Genomic DNA, 6,386 nt, shown 5'->3' on the forward strand with positions numbered 1-6,386 from the left:
GATGCCGAGGCTGGAACGGCACTCTCTGGACTCACTGAAATGCATTCTCAGTGGTGCCAGTGCACTCTCTGGACTCACTGCTCTGCATCCCCAGTGGTGCTAGTGCACTCTGGACTCACTGCAGTGCATCCCCAGTGGTGCCAGTGCACTCTCTGGACTCACTGCACCGCATCCCCAGTGGTGTCAGTGCACTCTCTGGACTCCCGGCACCGTATCCCCAGTGGTGCCAGTGCATTCGCTGGACTCACGGCACTGCATCCACAGTGGTGCCAGTGCACTCTCTGGACTCACTGAAGTGCATTCTCAGTGGAGCCAGTGCACTCTCTGGACTCACTGCACTGCATCCCCAGTGGTGCCAGTGCACTCTCTGGACTCACTGCAGTGCATCCCAAGTGGTGCCAATGCACTCTCTGGACTCACTGCAGTGCATCCCCAGTGGTGCCAGTACACTCACTGGACTCACTGCACTGCATCCCCAGTGGTGCCAGTGCAGTCTCTGCACTCACTGAAGTGCATCTCCAGTGGTGCCAGAGCACTCTCTGGACTCACTGCAGTGCATCACCTGTGGTGCCAGTGCACTCTCTGGACACTCTGCACTGCATCCCCACTGGTGCCAGTGCACTCTCTGGACTCACTGCACTGCATCCCCAGTGGTGCCAGTGCACTCTCTGGACTCACTGCACTGCATCTCCAATGGTGCCAGTGCACTCTCTGGACTCACTGCACTGCATCCCCAGTGGTGCCAATGCACTCTCTGGACTCACTGCTGTGCATCCCCAGTGGTGCCAGTACACTCACTGGACTGACTGAAGTGCATTCCCAGTGGTGACATTGAAGTCTTTGGACTCACTGCACTCCATCCCCACTGGTGCCTTTGCACTCCCTGGACTCACTGCACTGCTCCAGCCGCGGCAGCCGCTCCAGCCGCGGTAGCCCTCCAGCCGTGGCAGCCGCTCCACTCGGTAGCGGCTGGAGCGGCTGCCGCGGCTGGAGCGGCTGCCGCGGCTGGAGCGGCTGCCGCGGATGGAGAGGCTGGCGCGGCTGGAGGGGCTGGAGCGGCTGCCGCGGCTGGAGCGGCTGGAGCGGCTGCCGCGGCTGGAGCGTCTGCCGCGGCTGGAGGGGCTACCGCGGGGTTGACTCGGCTGGAGCGGATGCCGAGGCTGGAACGGCACTCTCTGGACTCACTGAAATGCATTCTCAGTGGTGCCAGTGCACTCTCTGGACTCACTGCTCTGCATCCCCAGTGGTGCTAGTGCACTCTCTGGACTCACTGCAGTGCATCCCCAGTGGTGCCAGTGCACTCTCTTGAGTCACTGCACTGCATCCCCTGTGGTGCAAGAGCACTCTCTGGACTCACAGCAGTGCATCACCAGTGGTGCCAGTGCACTCTCTGGACTCACTGCACTGCATCCCCAGTGGTGCTAGTGCACTGTGTGGACTCACTGTACTGCATCCCCAGTGGTGCCAGTGCAATCTCTGGACTCACTGCAGTGCATCCCCAGTGGTGCCAGGGCACTCTCTGGACTCACTGAAGTGCATTCTCAGTGGTGCCAGTGCACTCTCTGGACTCACTGCACTGCATCCCCAGTAGTGACAGTGCACTCTCTGGACTCACTGCAGTGCATCCCCAGTGGTGCCAGTGCACTCTCTGGACTCACTGCACTGCTTCCCCAGTGGTGCCAGTGCACTCTTTCGAGTCACTGCAGTGCATCCCCAGTGGTGCCAGTGCACTCTCTGGACTCACTGGAGTGCATCACCTGTGGTGCCAGTGCACTCTCTGGACTCACTGCAGTGCATCCCCAGTTGTGCCAGTGCGCTCTCTGGAGTGACTGCACTGCATCCCCAGTGGTGCCAGTGCACTCTCTGGACTCGCGTCACTGCATCCCCAGTGGTGCCAGTGCACTCTCTGGACTCGCGTCACTGCATCCCCAGTGGTGCCAGTGCACTCTCTGGACTCACTGAAGTGCATCCCCAGTGGTGCTAGTGCACTCTGGACTCACTGCAGTGCATCCCCAGTGGTGCCAGTGCACTCTCTGGACTCACTGCAGTGCATCCCCAGTGGTGCTAGTGCACTCTGGACTCACTGCAGTGCATCCCCAGTGGTGCCAGTGCACTCTCTGGACTCACTGCACTGCATACCCAGTGGTGCCAGTGCACTCTCTGGACTCACTGTACTGCATCCCCAGTGGTGCCAGTGCACTCTCTGGACTCACCGCACTGCACCCTGAGTGGTGCCAGTGCACTCTCTAGAGTCACTGCGCTGCATCCCCAGTGGTGCCAGTGCACTCTCTGGACTCACTGTACTGCATCCCCAGTTTTGCCAAAGCACTCTCTGGACTCCCGCCACCGCATCCCCAGTGGTTCCAGTGCACTCTCTGGACTCACTGCACTGCATCCCCTGTGGTGCCAGTGCACTCTCTGGACTCACTGCACCGCATCCCCAGTGGTGCCAGTGCACTCTCTGGAGTGACTGCAGTGCATCCCCAGTGGTGCCAGTGCACTCTCTGGACTCGCGTCAATGCATCCCCAGAGGAGCTAATGCACTCTGGACTCACTGCACTGCATCCCGAGTGGTGCCAGTGCACTCTCTGGACTCACTGCAGTGCATCCCTAGTGGTGCCAGTGCACTCTCTGGACTCACTGCACTGCATCCCCTGTGCTGCCAGGGCTCTCTCTGAACTCACTGCACTGCATCCACAGTGGTGCCAGTGCACTCTCTGGACGCACTGCAGTGCATCACCAGTGGTGCCAGTGCACTCTCTGGTCTCACTGCACTGCATCCCTAGTGGTGCCAGGGCACTCTCTGCAGACACTGCAGTGCATCCCCAACGGTGACAGTGCACTCTCTGGACTCACTGCACTGCATCCCCAGTGGTGCCACTGCACTCTCTGGACTCACTGCAGTGCATCCCCAGTGGTGCCAGTGCACACTCTGGACTCACTGCAGTGCATCCCCAGTGGTGCCAGTGCACTCTCTGGACTCACTGCACTGCATACCCAGTGGTGCCAGTGCACTCTCTGGACTCACTGCACTACTCCAGCCGCGGCAGTCGCTCCAGCCGCGGTAGCCCTCCAGCCTCGGCAGCCGCGGCAGCCGCGGCAGCCGCTCCAGCCGCGGTAGCCGCTCCGTCCGCAGCATACGCGGCAGACTCTCCAACCGCGGCAGCCGCACCAGCCGCGAAAGCCGCGGCAGCCGCTCCAAACGCGGCAGGCGCTCCAACCCACTGGTTGGACTCACTGCAGTGCATCCCCAGTGGTGCCAGTGCACTCTCTGGACTCACTGCACTGCATACCCACTGGTGCCTTTGCACTCCCTGGACTCACTGCACTGCTCCAGCCGCGGCAGCCGCTCCAGCCGCGGTAGCCCTCCAGCCGTGGCAGCCGCTCCACTCGGTAGCGGCTGGAGCGGCTGCCGCGGCTGGAGCGGCTGGAGCGGCTGCCGCGGCTGGAGCGGCTGCCGCGGATGGAGAGGCTGGCGCGGCTGGAGGGGCTGGAGCGGCTGCCGCGGCTGGAGCGGCTGGAGCGGCTGCCGCGGCTGGAGCGTCTGCCGCGGCTGGAGGGGCTACCGCGGGGTTGACTCGGCTGGAGCGGATGCCGAGGCTGGAACGGCACTCTCTGGACTCACTGAAATGCATTCTCAGTGGTGCCAGTGCACTCTCTGGACTCACTGCTCTGCATCCCCAGTGGTGCTAGTGCACTCTCTGGACTCACTGCAGTGCATCCCCAGTGGTGCCATTGCACTCTCTGGACTCACTGCACCGCATTCCCACTGGTGCCAGTGCGCTCTCTGGACTCACTGGACTCACTGCACTGCATCCCCAGTGGTGCCAGTGCGCTCTCAGGACTCACTGCAGGGCATCCCCAGTGGTGCCAGTGCACTCTCTGGACTCACTGCACTGCATCCCCAGTCCTGCCAGTGCACTCTCTTGACTCACTGCAGTGCATCCCCAGTGGTGCCAGTACACTCACTGGACTGACTGAAGTGCATCCCCAGTGGTGTCAGTGCACTCACTGGAGTCACTGCACTGCATCCCCAGTGGTGCCAGTGCACTCCCTGGACTCACTGCACTGCATTCCCAGTGGTGACAGTGAAGTCTTTGGACTCACTGCACTCCATCCCCACTGGTGCCTTTGCACTCCCTGGACTCACTGCACTGCTCCAGCCGCGGCAGCCGCTCCAGCCGCGGTAGCCCTCCAGCCGTGGCAGCCGCTCCACTCGGTAGCGGCTGGAGCGGCTGCCGCGGTTGGAGCGGCTGGAGCGGCTGCCGCGGCTGGAGCGGCTGCCGCGGATGGAGAGGCTGGCGAGGCTGGAGGGGCTGGAGCGGCTGCCGCGGCTGGAGCGGCTGGAGCGGCTGCCGCGGCTGGAGCGTCTGCCGCGGCTGGAGGGCCTACCGCGGGGTTGACTCGGCTGGAGCGGATACCGAGGCTGGAACGGCACTCTCTGGACTCACTGAAATGCATTCTCAGTGGTGCCAGTGCACTCTCTGGACTCACTGCTCTGCATCCCCAGTGGTGCTAGTGCACTCTGGACTCACTGCAGTGCATCCCCAGTGGTGCCAGTGCACTCTCTGGACTCACTGCACCGCATTCCCACTGGTGTCAGTGCACTCTGTGGACTCACTGCACTGCATCCCCAGTGGTGTCAGTGCACTCTCTGGACTCCCGGCACCGTATCCCCAGTGGTGCCAGTGCATTCGCTGGACTCACGGCACTGCATCCACAGTGGTGCCAGTGCACTCTCTGGACTCACTGAAGTGCATTCTCAGTGGAGCCAGTGCACTCTCTGGACTCACTGCACTGCATCCCCAGTGGTGCCAGTGCACTCTCTGGACTCACTGCAGTGCATCCCAAGTGGTGCCAATGCAGTCTCTGCACTCACTGAAGTGCATCTCCAGTGGTGCCAGAGCACTCTCTGGACTCACTGCAGTGCATCCCAGTGGTGCCAGTGCACTCTCTGGACACTCTGCACTGCATCCCCACTGGTGCCAGTGCACTCTCTGGACTCACTGCACTGCATCCCCAGTGGTGCCAGTGCACTCTCTGGACTCACTGCACTGCATCTCCAATGGTGCCAGTGCACTCTCTGGACTCACTGCACTGCATCCCCAGTGGTGCCAATGCACTCTCTGGACTCACTGCTGTGCATCCCCAGTGGTGCCAGTACACTCACTGGACTGACTGAAGTGCATTCCCAGTGGTGACATTGAAGTCTTTGGACTCACTGCACTCCATCCCCACTGGTGCCTTTGCACTCCCTGGACTCACTGCACTGCTCCAGCCGCGGCAGCCGCTCCAGCCGCGGTAGCCCTCCAGCCGTGGCAGCCGCTCCACTCGGTAGCGGCTGGAGCGGCTGCCGCGGCTGGAGCGGCTGGAGCGGCTGCCGCGGCTGGAGCGGCTGCCGCGGATGGAGAGGCTGGCGCGGCTGGAGGGGCTGGAGCGGCTGCCGCGGCTGGAGCGGCTGGAGCGGCTGCCGCGGCTGGAGCGTCTGCCGCGGCTGGAGGGGCTACCGCGGGGTTGACTCGGCTGGAGCGGATGCCGAGGCTGGAACGGCACTCTCTGGACTCACTGAAATGCATTCTCAGTGGTGCCAGTGCACTCTCTGGACTCACTGCTCTGCATCCCCAGTGGTGCTAGTGCACTCTCTGGACTCACTGCAGTGCATCCCCAGTGGTGCCATTGCACTCTCTGGACTCACTGCACCGCATTCCCACTGGTGCCAGTGCGCTCTCTGGACTCACTGCACTGCATCCCCAGTGGTGCCAGTGCGCTCTCAGGACTCACTGCAGGGCATCCCCAGTGGTGCCAGTGCACTCTCTGGACTCACTGCACTGCATCCCCAGTCCTGCCAGTGCACTCTCTTGACTCACTGCAGTGCATCCCCAGTGGTGCCAGTACACTCACTGGACTGACTGAAGTGCATCCCCAGTGGTGTCAGTGCACTCACTGGAGTCACTGCACTGCATCCCCAGTGGTGCAAGTGCACTCCCTGGACTCACTGCACTGCATTCCCAGTGGTGACAGTGAAGTCTTTGGACTCACTGCACTCCATCCCCACTGGTGCCTTTGCACTCCCTGGACTCACTGCACTGCTCCAGCCGCGGCAGCCGCTCCAGCCGCGGTAGCCCTCCAGCCGTGGCAGCCGCTCCACTCGGTAGCGGCTGGAGCGGCTGCCGCGGTTGGAGCGGCTGGAGCGGCTGCCGCGGCTGGAGCGGCTGCCGCGGATGGAGAGGCTGGCGAGGCTGGAGGGGCTGGAGCGGCTGCCGCGGCTGGAGCGGCTGGAGCGGCTGCCGCGGCTGGAGCGTCTGCCGCGGCTGGAGGGCCTACCGCGGGGTTGACTCGGCTGGAGCGGATACCGAGGCTGGAACGGCACTCTCTGGACTCACTGA

Source organism: Anser brachyrhynchus, assembly GCF_964034855.1.
Source record: "Anser brachyrhynchus genome assembly, contig: SCAFFOLD_186, whole genome shotgun sequence".
Lineage (NCBI taxonomy): Eukaryota > Metazoa > Chordata > Aves > Anseriformes > Anatidae > Anser > Anser brachyrhynchus.